Source organism: Grammomys surdaster, unplaced genomic scaffold (genome assembly GCF_004785775.1).
Source record: "Grammomys surdaster isolate TR1022 unplaced genomic scaffold, NIH_TR_1.0 311, whole genome shotgun sequence".
NCBI lineage: Eukaryota > Metazoa > Chordata > Mammalia > Rodentia > Muridae > Grammomys > Grammomys surdaster.
The window spans coordinates 1,323,000-1,342,006 of record NW_021604730.1 but is presented as its reverse complement, the minus strand read 5'-3'; the positions used below and the strand labels follow the sequence as shown (position 1 = coordinate 1,342,006).

The following is a 19,007-nucleotide window of genomic DNA, read 5'->3' as shown; positions in this document are numbered from 1 at the left end:
TTTACAAATTAATAAATGCATCTAAATGAACACAGTAAGCAAGAACAGAATGTTCATAGGATTTCCTAGCTGTCAGTTGCTACACTTCCTATCAGCTTCATTCCCCAAACACCACTCAAACATTTGAGCCATGGCTGTGCAAGTTCAATGTGTGACAGAACCTTCGCTTTCCAAGTGACATACCGTCCCTGTGAGAAGACTTTGCATATCATAATACTCCCCTTGCTGCTCTACTGCTGCACTAACAGAATGACAGACACAAAGTGCTCCTTTCTTTATTTGGAAAATTATAAAAAAATAATTTCTTGAAAATATAGTTTGTTTCCTATAGATCAGAGTAACTTCCAATAATTCCATTTGAGTGATATTTTTGCTACTATAAACACAGAATCAGTAATTTTTGATGATCTTGAAACAAAACAGTCTGCTTTGAATTTTGACTTCTGTATGTGTTCTACCCATAGCTGGTGTGAGAAATATATAAAAAATTACTTTAAAACTATTCATTTGGATATTCTATATAAAATCTTTCTTTCCATTCATAGCTTATATAAAACAATCTCTAGGAAATTATTAAGTTATCCAGATTACACATGAACACACACACACACACACAAACACACACACACACACAGAGTATATATACCACTTACTATATAATTGAGCATGATCAAGTCCAAATAAAGTTAGATAGAGCTGGAGAATTTTATGGAATTCAAAACCCTTCTATTGTTAATTTCACTTAGTGTATATTCCAAATATGTATTGAAGATGTGGGTGAAGAGATGAAGGAAATATTCAGGATGTGCTTAATTATGCCAACTATATACAGAAGAACTTACATACTAAGGGTTTGTCTCCAGGGAGAACTAAGGAATATTTCACAAAATTCAAAACATAGTGACAGTGTATAAATCATTTAATTGATGCAATTATTTATTTGTTTGAAATGCTCAGTCTTAGATGGAATAAAGCTTAGCAAATGTGTTTGGGTTCAACACTGATCACATATGCATTGTTAAAGTGAAATACAATGTATCTGTTAGAACTAAACATAAACAACAATAGCAACAGAAGATGAGAAAGAAATTAGAGTTGTGATTTAACATCGTTATAGACTTGTCATTGTGCCAGAGGAAAAAGATCCAGATTCCCTGAATGACATATAAACACTGATTCAGCTGAGTTTCTCTTTACACAGAAGTGGAGATCTGGCCTTTGTTCTCCCAACCAATTTTTCATTTTGCTTAAATTCTCTTGCTCTTCAAATATCTGCAGGCCAGATTTCATAATTCACCTCAAAGTTCAGGTCAATGGCTTCCTCTCTCAGGTTTCTTTTGGTTCTCAATTGTGTGTTACATGGGTCCTTTAGTCACTCAAACTTTCCATGCCTCTGATAACAATCATATTTACATCTTGAGGCCTCAAACAGCTGCTTTCTCTAGACTGTTCTCCCTGACATACCCTCAGAGTTCTACTTAAGATCATGCGTTGTAGACTTTAAGCACTTCATATATATTGTTTAAATATTTATTTAAGGTTGAAGAATTTCTGTTTTCATGAGAACTTCTTATAAAGAGGTATTAGACCTGAGAAAGTATCTCAATATGTTTGTCCTCTAAAAGGGGAGCAGAGACTCAGAGCAGCTTTGTGTGTTTATGGACCATCTTCTCCTGGGGAGAGGGAAGGTTGCTACTGCTGTTTGAATCTAGACTATGTTTCAAAAGTCTTGTGTTAATAGCTTGGTTACCATCCAATAGAATTATTAGTAGGTGAAGAAACTTCTTCATGTAGGGTCTAGTTTAAGCAAATTAGGCCACTGAGAGTTGAACTTGAAATGATTCTCGCTCTTTCTTCCCTTTTCCCTTCCTTGACTTCATAAAATGAATAGCTTTGTTTTATCATGCACTGTACCACAAGGTTTGGTCTCACAACAGTCCCCCAAACAACAGAGTCAACTGTTCATGAGCTGAAAGTTATGAAAGTACACCCCAGATAAGCTTTTCCTACAAAGAAATTGATGATCCCAGATATTTTGTCACAGTAACAGAAGCCAACTGACATTGTTGTGAAGCAAGGTGTCTTGTCAAAAGGCTATGGCTTCTCTGTATAATGAAATTCTCTATATAGTTTCCTTCTTGTAAATTCTAAAAAATATTGTTATGAAGATGGTACCTGACCACTGGGCTTCACAAATGGACAAAGCAGACTTTTCTAGGATCTAGCAAGATTACTGAGTGGTGTGTTGCAGCAAGGTTCTTAGTGTAAAGTTTAATATACATAGCATGTTGTAGTGGAAATACTTTTGGGAGGAAGTAAAATGCTTATTTAGCATGTAATAATTTCGTCTATTCCCTATAACTGAAGACTCTTTGATAACTTTTATACTAGAACTCATGCAGATTTCAAAATTGTCAGATTTTAATGAGCAAGATTTAACTGTAGTGAGCAGGAACACAGCTGATGTTAGTGGAATGACCATTCTACAATCACCTAAAGATTGTTGATTCAGCTTCCATCTACAACCTAGAAAACAGGAGTCAGTTAAAAATGACAATGTTTGAAGTTCACTGTTTTCGCTTAATGATATGTTGTTAAAATCTAAGCACTCATTGTTGTCTTATTAAGACAAATAAAATTGTGTCAAAATATATTATTCTACTACCAAAATGTGATATATTTCATTTTTTTGGTTATTTCATTTATTTGAATTTCAAATGTTATCCTCCTTCCCAGTTTCTTCTCTGCAACCCCTCTATCCCGTTCCCCTCTCCCTGCTTCTATGATGGTGCTCCCCCACCAACCCACCTATTCCTGCCTCACTGCTCTAGCATTATTCATGTTGGGGCATCAAGCCTTCACAGGACCAAGGGCTTCCTCTCCCATTGATGCCAGATAAGGCAATCCTCTGTTACATATGGAGCTGGAGCCATGGGTCCCTCCATGTGTACTCTTGGGTTGGAAATTTTAACCCAGGATTGCTCCTATCTAAAGGAAATTCAGGGAAAAAGAATGGAGCAGAGACTGAAGCAAAGGCCATTCAAAGACTGCCACACCTGAGGATCCATCCCATATGTAGCCCCCAAACCTAGACACTATTGTGCATGCCAAGAAGTGCTTGCTGACAGGAGCCTGATATAGCTGTCTCCCGAGAGGCTATGCCAGAGTCCGACCAATACAGAAGAGGTTGCTTGCAGCCAACTATCAGAGTGAGCATGGGGACCTCAATGGATGAGTTAGGGGAAGGACTGAAGGAGATGAAGGGGTTTGCAACCCCATAGGAAGAACAACAATATCATCAACCAGACCCCTCAGAGTTCCAAGGATATGTTTCATTTTTGATAGATTTTTCTGTGGAGAGCCTTTGGGGCTGCTTGGCAGAAATCAGACATTGGCCAAGGACAAGGAAATGGGCTTTAGGCAGGAATCTGACTTTGGGTCATGACAAGGAAGTAAGTTCAGGCAGGAGTCTATTTTTAGGCTAAAACAGAGAAGTAATTTCACTCATGAATTCAAGTCTTAGGTTAAAACAAAGAAGTAGGCCTCAGGCTTGAATATGACTGTGGGCTAGGACTGGGAAGTAGGCTCAGATATTTTTGTCATCCAGATGAGCTCTTAGAAACAGCAAGAGTGATCGCGGGGTGATCAGGGAACTCTGTATATTACCTTGTTTGTTTCTTGACTGTTTCTATTGTATTGTTGGTTCCTCAACCTAGAACTGACCTAAATACTTGCATGTAATTAAACGGGTTTAAAAGCAAAATTGAATTAAACAAACCTGCCTTCAGCCTCAGAACTGGCTGGGGTCATGCTGCAACTTTGTCTAATTATCTCTTTTCTTTTCATCCTCACTCCTGCACTGGAGAACTTGTTGACTGACTCAGCGGGCTTGGTCACTTTTCTTTTCCTTTTTAGAATCTCTTGTGTACCTCAGGCTGGCCTCTAACATATAAGAATCCTTCTGCCTGAGTCCTTCATCCTTTCAAGAACTTGCATTACAAACATGAACACCTGGCTTCTTGCCATTTTTAAGATAAAATTCTGCTTTTACTTATCATTTTTTTTTCTTTGCTATGTTGAAACAAACACAGAGCTGAATTTATAGGAATATGTGTTTGAATCCTGTAGGATTTTAAAATCTGGGCAAGCTTGCTCCTGTCTCTACCAGAATTGGATGTTTGTGATGGTTCAGGTAATTAGTGGGACATTGGCATTTTAAAACAAAAAACAGTAACCACAAACAAAAACACCTTTTTGTTATAATAATAGACTCCATCACACCAGTATCAACAGGTCCCTTCCTCCAAATAAAATAAAACGCTCTAAGGTGTATAAGTGAGTGGAAATTTCTAGTGCTCTTCTAGTCCTGTTGGTGTAGGGTGTACTTGGCTGAGTGTCTGAGCATTTCAAAGACTTCTTGGGAGAGCATATATGAGGATATATTGTTTAAAAACATTTCAAAATACTCCTTGCTTTGAGCTATATTTAATTTTGTGGCAATTCTAGTTTTTTATTTGTTAGTTAACATTCTAGTTATCAAATCGTGTTCCTGGATATGGTGGCCATATGTAGAACATGCTGGTGAAGAAGCATGTGCACTCCATTGTTTGGATACAGTCGTCTGGAAGTCCTTTCCAATCAGCACTTGCCTGTAGTTTGAACTGTGTCTCTGACAAACTACCCAAAAGTGGAAAGCACATGTTACAAATCCTCTGGGCACAAGTTCCTACTTAGCACATGATTTCCCAGGGGCAAAGCCTTGTTCAGTTACACTTTTAATCAGAGTGTCTGTTCTGACTGCCTTATTTAACATGCATCACTGCAGGCTTTAGTATGAGTCTAGGGAAATAGGCCAGACCTAGATGCCAAGCTCTACATTTAAATAGGATTCCTTATTGCAAATATCGGTATGATTCTTTATTGCAAATAGTGAAGCTATCATTAAAATCATCCTTTGAAATCCATAGGATACAGTGGGTCTGCCCGACAATTGGAAGCTTAAGATTGAGGACCCAAATGATGCTTAAGTGAAAAGTCCTGAGAACTTGAAATGTCAAGCATGCTCTGAAACAAGTATTGATTTGCCTGAAAGCTTTAAGTTAGTGTCACGCTCAATGCTTTCTTGGGGTTTCTGTGACATGATTACTAATCATCATTGATTATTTAATGCCAATAATATCCTCAGAGGTAATGAAGTACAAACACTGCATAGCAAAGAAATCCAATGAGCATCTTACCCAGCAAGTGTTATGGTGAAGGGCATTTTAAGGATGAATTACAGGTGCAAAAGAAATTTGTCTGCTCATCATTTTAGGTAAGTTATACCTTGTCCATCCTCAACATCGAAAAAACCAACTACATTTTAAAGGTCACCAGTATATTCATAAAACTCTTTTTAACCGATACAACACAGTTGTATGAATCAGAGTGAAGGATTTTCTCATGAGCATAAATCAAGTATTTTAACATTGAACCTGAAAAATCTTCATGGAGCAAACCCATGTGGTAAAGGATCTGTCTATAGAGATGGGAAACAGAGTTCATAATATGAGACTAGGATCTTTGGAGCCTAGTTTATGGTGTAATAATAGCACACCCCAAAGAAGGCTCTGTCGAGGGATAGAGAGAAAATATTTAAATATAATCTGAGATACAGTTTGACAGAGTCCTGCCTTTGTACTATATAATCCCAGAAGAGGGGCACTAACCACATGCCTGGAGGCATGGAGGGCTTTTGATTGACAAGTAAGTCATGGTTTGAATGCTTCTAGACCAAGATATTTGAAGAAATTGATTTAGAAAGCCATAACTAGACTACTGGGATTTTGGTAAAATCATAGACACACACACAGGGTGGCAGGGGGAACAAACAGACTAGAGCTACAACCTAAAATGGATAGTAAATATCTTGGTTGAAGTGTCAGGAAGGACAAGAAGTTGTTTTATTTAGACTTCACCCCAAGTGGGTACAAATGGTCCCTTTTAGGTTAGTTTCCCCAGAAGGAAATGTTGACTGAGACCAATTTTGAACAATAAATAGTTCATTTGGGTGAGACTCTCAGAAAACACAAATATAAGAGTAAAACACAAAATAAGCAAGGAAAAGAAGCAGGTAATGGGTGGATGAAATTTTCTACTAGGTAAGCTGAGGTGATGTTCTGAGGACACTGTGGATATCTTTGGTTCAGGTACAGGGTGGAGGCAGTCCTCAACAGGCATAGAATCTTTGCCATTTTTTTCTTATTGCTAACAATTTCTTTTAAAAGTCTCTTACCAGAATTCACATGGTTGTTTGTTTCTTCCTTTGGAGATGTTTTCCCCTCAAAATTGTTCATGATGTATTTGCTCCTTTTCATTCAATGCTTCTAATTTTGCCATCAGATTGAGTGTAACATGTTTGAGAACTGACCTGTTTTGTCTGATAACGTCTCTTACAAAGAGGGAAGCTGTTGTTTGTTAAATCAATGCATGGATGAGATTTCCAGAGAGGAGGTAGTTAGATCCTCAGCAATGGGTAGAAAGATAAGGCCCTGTTTTTGGTGACAGGATTCTAGTTCATGAGGATCTCATATGAAATCCTGTACCTTCCACCCTACTGAGATAATGACCCCATGCCGCTTTTTCTATTTCGTGCCTCAGAAAGCTCAATTATTTCCTATTTCCTTCAGCATTAAATCAAAACTTTTCTGCCTAAATTTCAAATCCTTCCATATTCTGGGCAGTTAGATTATTCTTGCATCTTTATGAAAAATTACTGAACAAACAAATTATAGGACAAATGAAATGCTGGCAAAAGCTTTATGAAATAATGACTTGCAGGTTGCTTATTGTTAACAATTAGTTTAATAGTAGGAAACAGCATGATCTAGTCTCTCCAAATACAAATATCAAAAGCCTGCATGAGGGTAAATGAGATTTCTTGAGCAACAGGAGTTGCTATGTACACTAGATACTTGCTGCAGTGTATTTCAGAAGACAAAAGCCAGAGGCATACAAAGTGCCATACACAGGGCATGGCTGGACTTGAAGACACAACACAGATATAGAAGCAAAATGGAACTACTAAGGGTGATGAAAGGAGCAAAGAACAGGAAAATGTAATACTGTTCATGTTGCTCAGGATACAGGGATGATTTCATTTCAGGGATCTCATTATAACTTCAAGATAGAGTCATTAGCTTGATCACATACCTTGGGAAAAGCAAAATGATGATAATAATAATAACAATAATAACAATGATGATGATTTAGCATTAGGCCATACAACAAAATGGTGGTCACAGAAGATCTTATCCTGAGTCCTGAATGGCTGAATAAGCCAAGAATTTAGTCAGGGTGTGATCATTCTTGAGAGGTGACAGGATAACAGTGTGCAGTACCTATTGACTGATGTATTTGATGTCTGAGATGTTAAGTAGCTCTGTAAGTAGAGTGCTAGCATAGAGTGCTACACAAAACTCTAGGTCATGTACCACTATATAAACCAGGCATTGTAGCTAGTCCTTTTAGTTCTAACAACTATATAGTAGAGGGAGGAGGATCAGAAGTTCAAAGTCATGCTCAACAGTATAGTTAGTTAAAGACAAGCCGAATTATAGGAGACCCTTTTCCAAAAGAAATTATTTGATACATTTGTTTATGCTATCTTCCTCTCCCTGATGGTCCTGTAAAATAGACTTTGGTGAGACGTCAAGGTGTTAGGCTTTTGTCTAACTTTACCCAGTGGCAAAGCTGTATAAGGACTATAAAAATTGAATTCCAGATTCTGGAAATGTTTGCAAATTAACAACTGAAATTATGAAAAAAATACATTCCAGTAATAACTTGTGGTTTTAGTATAAGGAAATATAAAATTGCTATTAAATGTGTTAATAACATTCAAAAATTTGACCTATTGGGACAAGAGGACACATAATTCCAATGAAGTGAGAAATAAATTACTCTATTATGATTTTAATTGAGATACATAGTAGAATTTTATTCTGAGGATTAGTAATGGTTCATAAAGTTTAAGAGAGCTTGGGCTTTCTATACCTACATATATATAACTGATTAGATATGAGTGTAATTTCAGTCCTTGGGAGGTTTGTTTACTACACTAGGGCTGGGAATGCACAATAAATCAATAAAAATAAGTATATTATAGTTACGAGTAAGTGAAATACTTTAAAAATGGAACAAAATCTATAAATAAGTCGTAAAGCAATTATATAACCTTGACAGATTTATAAATGCAATATTTTTCATGTTCAATTTTAAGAAAATACTTTAAAAACTAGGTTTAATTTAAAAAATTTAAACTTTCATAAAATAAAAATTTCCATTAGCCTTGAGATTTTTCCCAAGGCACAAAAGCCATTCTAGAACATGAAAATTCAGAGCAAAGGTCGTGGTGACATAATGACATATTTTACATTTTATAGACGAAGAAATGAAGATTCATGCTGCCAGAACCAAACTCAAAGAAAATTTAATCAATTTTGTAATTCTATAATTTGCCAATGGTCTTTCAAATGCCTCCTAAAGTATTTTATTTCTCCTTGACCTTTAAATTTCAATATATGTTTACTTGCAAAGTTTTACAGCCAATAGGGATAGACCATGGCTCCGGTGGTCTGAAAGAGAATGGAGCAATAGACTCATATACTTGAATGCTTAGTACTAAGCAGAACTATTTAGAAAAGATTAAGTGGAGTAGCCTTATTGGGGGAGGTATGCCTTTGAAGGGGAGCTTTTTTCTACTTTTGGATAAGGGTGTAATCTCTCAGCTACTGCTCCAGTGATCTGTCTGCCTACATGCTGCCATGCTCCTCATCAAGATGGTCATGACCTCTAACCCTGTGCAACTGTAATCCCCAATAAAATCTTTATTCTCTAAGTTGTCTAGGTCATGGTGTCTTCACAACAATAACAAAGTTACAGACAACAGCTGTGATTCAAGAAGTCAGGAGGCTAAGGCAGGAGAAGTACTAGTTCAAAGCCATTCAAACTACATAGTAAAACTATCTCCAGAATACAGAATGTCTTCTAAATAATCAAGTCTAATTTTTAAACAGGAGGATGGCTCATAAGACGCTAGGAGAGAAGAAAGCTTAGACATCTAAGAAAATTTCAAGACCCATCAACTCCCATCACAAAGATTAGGTAAACAATAATCAAGTATTAGCAGAGGAGACTCTTGGGTGGATCTGCCTAAAAGTTGTACAGGGAGCTCCAGAAATCTAGCTATCATTAGCACCCATGGAGGGGTGGGGTTTTCCAAATGCAGTCTCCTGTAGAGTAACCTCTCAATCATGTTCTAAAGTAAGCTTATTGGGTCATCAAGCTAGATTTGGATGGGGTTATTTCTGTGATCTTTATGGTTCCTTGACTGGAGTGAATTTCTTCATATTCCCCAAGATAAAGTCATATAACTCAGATCTTGCTAAAGTAGAAGAAAATTAGTAATTGGTTAACATCTCATTTGAAAGCTCTTTCCTTCCCAACTTACTATATTTTTCCTTAAGAAGAGATATTGTAAATATAAAATACTAATTTGAAAACCTTTACACACGCAGTAAGTGCTCAGTAACTAAGTAAACAAATGTTTACGTAAGCATTTATTTTATTATTTTATTGTTTTTTACTATCATCCTTCAGGAGAGAACTTGAAATGTAACTAAAGATCAATATAAACTATTATTTGATACAGAAAATGTAATCATGAAAAGTAAAAGAGAGAATAAATTACTGTATTTAAGACTAGAAGGCTTGTTTTGACTAAATGTAGAGTAAAAATGAAGGACAGTCAATGAGGGAACACAAAACACAAACATCTCTGTTTTAAGGGAGCACATCAATTTAAGAAAGCAAAGGTGTTTGACCTGTTTATTTAGGCATATTATAACCTAGAGCATGTCTAAACAAGATCATTGACCATTTTTTTTTTCAAGAAAGGAATAAAAACTACTTATATTAAATAATAAGGAATGTGACTAGGATGAATGTATGATTATCACTTATTTACCTCTATGCTTCATTTATAGATCATCTATCTATTAATAATTTTTGCTTGCTTATCATTTATCAAAATATTACATGTTTATACATATCAATTTCCTATCATCTATTCATGTATTAATGCATTACCTATATACCAATGTTTCTATGTATCTATGATTATATATTCCATTGGAAGCTTCTTATAAATAAAATATTTCAATTGATCTTAGAGTAGACAGGTGGACTTTTTGCTAATGTTAAGTTAAAGAAATCTTGTATTCTGCTAGTCTTGAACACTTGCAGAAAACCTGCCTGTCTTCTTAGTTCTCATAATCTCATCATTTGGAATAAAAATATCAGTGAAAGTTATAATTTCCCAGGCATTATAGTAAATAAGTTCCTGAAAACCTAAAAGTTAACATAATATACTAAATGAGTTTTATGACAAAGATTAGTTTTTTTCTTTGTCTTAAAACATAAGATAATTACTAAAAAGAATGATGTGTCTTTAACCATTTATAAAAATAATTCTAGGAGAGACTTATTTCTGTAAGAATGTTCAATGAATCAGGAAGAGATTAAAAAAATAAATTTCATCAAGCAATTAGAATCTGAACTATAGGCAGATATATTAGCAAGCTGGAGAACAGGCTCATCATGGACGGCTTAATGAGAGAGAAGATGATATGTAGCATGGAAATATATATTATATCTATTTAATAAACACAGCTATTGATCCTGGAGGGAGCAACACATCTGGGTGATGGTAACTCACACACCTGTTCACCCCTTGCTGATTGCTATTGATTCCTTTATAAACATAGAAAGCCATTACAACTACTATTTGGACAGTTATATATGTATGTGTGCACATGCATGTAATAACAATTAAAGAAGAGTTCAATACTTGAGAGGAAGTAGGGGTATGAGAAAAATTACATGGACATAGAGAGGATGGAATTGATTTAGATGCAACATTTATATATATATGAAATTCTCATAAATCCAAATTAAAACATAAAATTACCCTTAAGAAAGAATTAGTTTCAATGATCCTTTTTTTCCTTTCCATCTTTAAAATTCAGTTCATAAAAAGTTTACTTAAGAGTTCTTTTTTTTCCGAGTAGAAACATATATAAAAAAGATAAAGGCTTATAAAAAGCTTTAGGCTAACTTAGTGGGCAACATATTCCATGCTAGAGGTTTCCTGGAAGTGGCATCCAGCGAAAGCATTGTGGTTGACAGAATACCAGCCAGAGTGCAGCTGAGTGTAGAGCTTTCTTATTTGCTCTGCATTGATTGCATCAAAAGGCAGCAGTTAGGACTGATGTGCTTTGTGACATGATCTGTGTCATTCTACACCTGACAGACACATGGTGTAACAAATGTTATATGTGAATACCCCATGATCTCTCTGTATAGAGAGGTAACACTGTATAATCTTTAGATACCCAAGTGAATGGCTCAAAAAGTCACTTTTATTTTTGTTTTTTAACTTAATAAGGAAGCATTTGTCTGTGTTCTGTGCTACAGATGCCCAGAGTTGCACAAAATAAAACAAAGTGACTGGATTTTGGACACCTCATGTAAAATGTAGTTGAACCTATAACCATGACTTAAAATTATCAACGCAAAGATTTTATGAGTTTTATTTGTATGGAAACAACTTTAATTCAAACAATTAAAATATTAGAATGGACTCTTTCTCTTAGCTTGTATGATATCCCAGGTATCATTTGACTCATTTAATATAAGGATCCATTGTATACTAACTTGAAATGAATTATTTGCAATGTTCTTAAAGTCATCCACTCTCATTAAATAGCAACGTTTAATTTAATAAAGTTAGAATTTTCCAAATACACCAGACATCATTTCTTGTTTTCCAAGACTTTTAATTCACAGGAACACTTACTTATTCTAGAATTGAAAACAGCCTGGTGCTGGTTAAGGTTTGATTGTTAATGGATCCATCAGAAACCACCAAGAGACATGAATTCATAAATACATAAATGGCTTAAAATACCATCAACTTAATGACTCATCTTTTTATTTCATGTGGAAGATAAGAGAGCAAAAATGGAAGCACACATTTTTCTAAATGAAGACATCTTGTTGCTCATTAATTAATTTATTCTGTGAACAGCTATTTGCAAACACCTTCACATCCAGCCCTATTCCCAATGCTGTTGGTATCCATTGGTGCCATAAAGGCATCATCGCTACTTCCTCAGAGCTAAGAGTTAGCAGCTTATCATTTTGTTAGGAGGTTTTCTGCCCAAGGCTGTGTTTGCACTTACACACTTCAGGAATCTGATGCATTTAACATACAGCAGTTTCCCAGCTTATAATCTTATTTTCTTACACGCAGAATTTGACCTGACAATTCAGAGAAGAATTCCTTTGAAACCTGATAGTTATCTTTTATCCATCATTTTAAAACACAAGGACAATCTTTCCTATTTCAATTTAGAAAATATTCCAAGCTGAATGCAGAACATTTGCTTTTACAGCTACAGATGCAGCAGGTGGAAGTCCAGGAACCCCAGAGGATGACAGAGACAAACCACAGGGTATAGACAATGATCAACTTTAAGCTGCAGGAGAAAACTCCCTGGAACTGTATGAAATTCTGAAATGGGAAGTTGGTGATTTCAAATCTTTGGAGCTGAATAAGAGAAATGGTGCCGTTCAAAAGGGAGTGAACACGAACTGACTTCCTAAACTTTTCTATATTATTGTGACATCTGTGCCTGTTTGTTTCTCTCCATCTAGTCTGGAGTAAAGTGGCCAGATGTGTTACTAATATCTGACAATAGTTTTCTTCTGAAGTCTTGCTTTGTTCTTATAGGAAGCTGTGAAGCCAAACTCACACAGGAAGATACTTCCCAGCCTTGATTTTTCTGCTCACTGCTATTGGGTGAAGGATGTAAAGATGCTAGGTTAGTGTAGTTTTTACTAGGAAGCCCACACAATACTGGACCTACTGTTTTTTCTTGAAGAGGAAGAGGAATTCACAAGGCCATCCCCCCACCCCTTGCCAGAAAGAGAAAGAGGGATTTTTCTTCATTGTAGGTAGCCCATAATCCTATAAGTAACCCTCAATAAACTTATTGGTTCTCCAGATTGACTCCAAATCCTTTCTTTAGTCACTTTGAACCTGTCTAGTTGAACATAAAGTATTTATTCTCCCCAGGAAAAGACAAATAACAGGAAGCCATGTAACTGATCTGAGTTAGTGAAGGCACTCTTATGGAATGGTACCACATTATTTGCATTTCAGGCTTTACTGTACATAAACTCATATAATCCTTACTATTGTTTTCACTGAAGAAACAACACAGAAAGACAGAGTAAATTTCCTGAGTCACAAGGCTTAGCCATGAGTAAAGCTGTCAATCAAATGTAGACACCTTGGTTCAGCTTTGTGTTTCAGCTACTCCCAAAGGCCATGGTCCTATACTAGCATCAGAGTGTTTATATGAAAAGAGGAAATGTGAAGAAAGATTTGTGAGGTGTTCTTGTAAATGCACATCTTACTACTGCATGGAGTATTTTTCTTATGTCTCTTTAAGCTTTGAGAGACAGGCTCCCACAGATTTATGAAAATCTTTAGTCTATTTCCTAAACCCAAAATTCCAGTGCTTGACTCTCAGAGAGAAGTAGCCCCAGGTTCATAGAGGTCCTAGTACTTATCAGTTTTTTTGCATGCACAGTGTTTTTAAGCAAGTAAGACATGGGTATCCCTGCCCATTAGAAGTATGCCACACCAAGGAGTGAAGTCTAGTGGTTCCATGTTCGGTCCTGCTTGATACAACTGTCTGGAAGGACAGATGGAACCTCAGAAAACAACTTGGAGGCAAATTATCATTTACCAGGTGCAGGTCAAGGAGTTACAAAGACTTTTTAGAAGGGAGAGTGCATCTATAGAGGTCAGGTGAGAAGTTCTGCAAGGGAAAAGATTTAGGAAGGACATGTCATGTGATTTTGCTTTAGGTAATTATCATGGCTTATCACTGACACAGAGCAGAGTCTATTAAAGTAAGACTTTCCTGCATCCCTCAAGGCTTCTCCAGCTTCCTTCTCTATCTGATCAAAGAGAGGAAAGAGAGAGACCACACACTCTCCTGTCGGAGCCAAAGAAGCAAACAGGCATATATGGGATGAAAAGAGAAGGAAAAAAATCTTAAAATTTAATGAAAACTGATGGAGAACAATTTAGACTGAGAGAATCTAATTGCAAATCAAATTCATGTTTTGTGAATTATAGCCATTAGAGGGTTAATTTTTGAGATTAATAGAGATAGCCCCTTTATACTCCTTAAATGTGAGCCAAAACTCCAGTTGTACTATCAAATGTGGTTGTTTAACATACCAGATATATTTAGCATGAAGACACAATACAATAATCTGATTGTGTTGTTGGGCTTAGAAGATATTGGAAGGATTCTTTTCCATTTTAAATGTGTTGTTGGAAAGCCAACATTAAACCAGGAGGCCCAGAAGAAATTCTCTGGTTATCCAAGGCTTTCTGTTCACTTAGTAAATTAAGGCTTTGGATAAGTCTTATTGCTGGGACATAATTTGGGCTGTATCTCAGACTATGTATTCTAGGAGGATATCCCTTTGGTCAGGAGAGAATGACATCAGTATAACAAAGCACTGGTTGAAGCGGAGTTAAACCAGAGTGGAAATTGGAGTTTTCCTGGAATCATGGAAAATTTGGAATTTTCTCTCTGGTTGTTTACATTCTGAGATGAATTGTAGGTATCAGTGTTCAGTTCTATCACTGAAGACTGACTCACATGATCCACTACTGCTGTGGGCAGTTATAGGTATGTCAATGATACTGTTGGAGGGAATAGGATGGTTGATGGTTGCTCATATCTCATATTTCATGGGGAACCCTTTCTCCCAAATCTGAAAATGTCCCTATTTTCCACAGATGGAAACTCATAGAAGGTTTATTTCTTCTTCAGCATGCAGAGCTGTTTGGGCATCAATATTCTGTTCTTGCTAGTTAAGCTAGGCTGGCTACTGAGTTTGTTGGAAGTTTTCATACTACAAATGATTTGTGTCTATCTAAGGTGAAAAAAAATAATGAAAAACAAAAACCAAAACTCCCCCCAAACAAAACAAAAACAAAAAACAAAGCAAAAAACCAAAACAAAAACATAACACTCACTGTGAATTCCTATCATCTTTCAAAGATTAGTGAATCAACACACAAAAAGTGACAGCCAATTATTTGGTGAAGAACAGCCTGTTTTGTCCTAAATAGAATTAAAAATGTCAAATTACTTATTGAAATTATTTCTTATCAGAGGCTAAAAGGAGAAAAGCAAAAGTCTATGTTTGGATACAACTGGACTTTTAGAAAGACCAAGTAACAGGTCTGAGAATGCACTGGAGTGAATGAGATGGTCTTTGTTTTATTTTTGGAACAGAACACTGGAAAATAAAGAAAAACTTTTACTTTGGAGGAAGAGAGATTTCCTTAGAGGAACACTTACATTTTTATAGACTAGTTTAGACAGGTGTGAAATAGAGAGTAACCTGAAACTTTGGGAAAAACAGATGTTTAAATAAGTTGATGGACTGGGGTCTGAGGAATCTAAAACAGAGATATAGAAAGGAAGACACAGAGCACAGAGAAATCTATAGAAGCCAGAATAGAATTTCTGAAACAGTCTGAAAGGAGATCCCTAGAGGGATAGTCAAGTAAAATATGACAGTGTCGACACAGAAAAAAAGGCTACTGTGACAAACAACACCTGGGGAGCTGTAGGTTGAAAAACAGTGGTGGTAAGAAAGAGCCCAGAAAATCTGGACTTATTTCAGAGGGAAGAGACAGAAAACCAACAAGAAATATTCAAGGTATTCTTAGATGAATTTCAAGATCATTATGTCTATGGATTCACATGTTGCCTTGCCTAAGGGAGCTCTCAAGAAATTTATGAGATTGGGCAACTTCCAGAAAGATAAGAGTTAGTACCAAAGGCATCTCACAGGAAGAGGAAGGCAGAGTGATGAGAGGTCCTGTCTGGGCTTGGGTTTTGTTAGGAGTGGGAAATTTCCTTTGGGTGGAATTCTCAAACATAGAAATATGGCAAGATTATATCAAGGGAAGATTTGGAAGACTTAGAATTTAAGAATGTCATATATTTCTTTTGGGAGAGCTCATGAGATCAGATTTATAGAAATAATTTACAAAATATGTTTGGGTACTAGAATAATGAGTAATTAACAAAAAATAATACTAAGTAGTGGTAGGTTAACATTATTTAAAAGAAAGGAAGAGGTCAAAAAGGGGAGCCATTTAAGCTAAATTCAGTTCAGAGCCAGTGGCCAAGCAAACAAATATCTCTTATGAAGATTAACATGTCAGCATGACTGGACCAACATGCCAGATACTCAGTCAACCTACGTTCCTGATGTTTCTGAGAGGGTGCTTTGAATACGGTTAACTTGAAATCCAGAAGACTTTGTATAAAACATATTGAGCTTGTAATTTGGGTAGGTATGTCAGTTAAATGCTTTAGCAGGAAAAGATTTAACACTCTCTTGCTAGCAGACATCCTTTGAACTTAAAATTGCAATACCAGGATTCAAGTTGCCAGCTTACTGTGCCTAGCAACCTTCACAATGAGGTGAGTCAATTTCTGAAAATAAATTTCTATATATGTTATCATGTTAAATCATTTTCTTTTCAGAATCTGGTATCAGATAGGCAATGAGGATGCATACATAATTATATACATGCAAAATACATACATGTATATAAATGTGAGATTACATATAAGTATATTATATATATATTTTTCCATGAAATATTTACACTATAACTGTTACCTATGTAAAAATCTTACCATTTTCATGGCAACCTCATTTTGAAGAATAATAAGGAGTGATAAAATATTGTTAGTTTTACTTTTGAGGAAAAGATGTAACAGAATGAATATCCACTACCAAGGAAAGCAGGTTTCTTGAAGGAGTATCTCTATCCCTCACCAGTCCCTTGGGAAAACACATTCTGAAATAAGGACACCAGCCTTAGGTCAGGGTCATGGTGAGGTTGATTATGACCAGGGAACTGATAAAAATGGTAGAAACAGAATGAACTTGAGTTCTACAGCAACACAGATGACAGTGGCCACTGGGGCTCAAGTATCAGAAACCCTGGCTCTTCAGACTTTGGAGACAAACTAATATTCAGAACACCCATTATTTCCAGAAAGGAAAATTTAAAGAATTTAAAGAATTTAAAGTTTTGAAAACATGACATAGAACAGAAGAACACTGCAAATAAACTCTAATAACTTGAGTGTCCAGCATGGCAAGTTTCTAAATTGTGCATAAAAATCTGTGAGTGTCTCAATCTCACCAAAAACAGAACCAGTATTTTAGGCAACTATTTCCCAGGATGTTATAAACAATCTTTGATTGGAATGTTCTAATTAAGTGCACATGCACAGCTCAAAGATTCTCAACAGTCTGTAGACATCATTCTGTCTCAGGTATCCTCAGCTTCCCTCATTGACATTGCTTTCAGTTGTAAATATTGTTACTTTAGTCCATTTTATTACACAGTATGAATTACCTAAGGATTTGTCATAACTTACTTTGTCTTATGTCTGCTTTCCCCAACTCAGAATATCATTATTTGTCTACTTGGGTTTTAAGTTGTTTTTCATTGTATATCAATCATTATTCTACAGAAAAGTAGAAATAATGGGATATGTAATTTACTATCTATATATAATGAGAATCATTAAAATTGTAGTACAACACTGCAATAATTATGACGCTGGGAAGTGTAAGTGCCTTTGTCTGAAAGCTGGAGGCCTGGAGTAGACATCAGTGTAGCTGAAAGGCCTGGAGTTCAGAGGCAAAGGTGGAAGGATGTTGTATCTGCTGTTGCCAGAGCTGCAGGCAGTAGAGAAAACCAGTGACCACATGCCCCCAGTGTGAATCAATCCATCTCTTTTGTTCTCTTCAGACCATCAGAGGTTAGATGATGCCCACCCACTGTAGGGAAATGTGGTGTATTTCACTCAGTCCACTTATGCCAGTGGTGACCTCTTCTGGAAGCACCTTATAGATACATAAAAGTCATCTTCAGTTAAATATTGAATATAAAGTTGACACATAAGATGGACCTTGGCACTGTATATCAGAAGCGCCAGAGAGTGAAAAGAGGCCCTTAGACCTTTGGTATATGTTGTGTAAATTAACTTAATTTGATCATATCTATAGATTAGTCACGGGTAGGACATAATTTTAGAAGGAAATAAAACTTGATATGAAGTGTCACTTCATATCACTTTGCTTCATAGTGCTCTTGGAATAAAATTTGTAATGACTCTCCTTTCTGACACTAGAATGACTCAATGGGAAGAAGGGTCTGGTGTCTAGAGGGTAATGGAATGCTTCCTTCACTTGCTAAAAGTTTAGCAATGACCTTGAATAGATTGGAAGGTTAGAATTATGGAGGACCTTAGACATAGAGTCTTCTCTGTGCTTTTCTAGACTCCCAGCACTGTGTTGATGTTTTTGTCCTTGAAAGCCCATGAGTTAGTGGCTTGGTACTCAGAGAATTAATACTGTGGGATGGGGTGGGATGGGATAACTTGGGCCAAATTGTTGGTTTGAGATTACTGGTCTTCAATAAGGTTTAAGAGACTAAGTTTGTTGCTCCTTTCCTTTTTTCTTTCCTAGCCAGAAAATGAACAGTTTTGTTCTGACAACTGCGTTTGTTAAAGTATACAGCTTCTCTATGGTCTTAGAACTATGGGAACAGTTATTAATGGACTGAAACTTTTAATTATGATAATCTCAAATAACTGTTATCTGTCATATTTTCCATAGCAATGATAGGCTGATCTAGACTGTTACATACATATGAAAAAATAAAAATTTTAAAATTTAATTTTTCTCCTCTCCTCTCCTCTCCTCTCCTCTCCTCTCCTCTCCTCTCCCCTCCTCTCCCCTCCTCTCCCCTCCTCTCCCCTCCTCTCCCCTCCTCT

At 36.2% G+C, this 19,007-nt stretch overlaps 1 protein-coding gene across 6 annotated transcripts in view; it reads right to left on the bottom strand.

The window, feature by feature from the left end:
• Positions 1 to 19,007, bottom strand: part of Lrrc7 (leucine rich repeat containing 7) — a 438,353-nt gene that overhangs the window by 302,554 nt on the left and 116,792 nt on the right. The gene's annotated exons all lie outside the window — the stretch shown is intronic.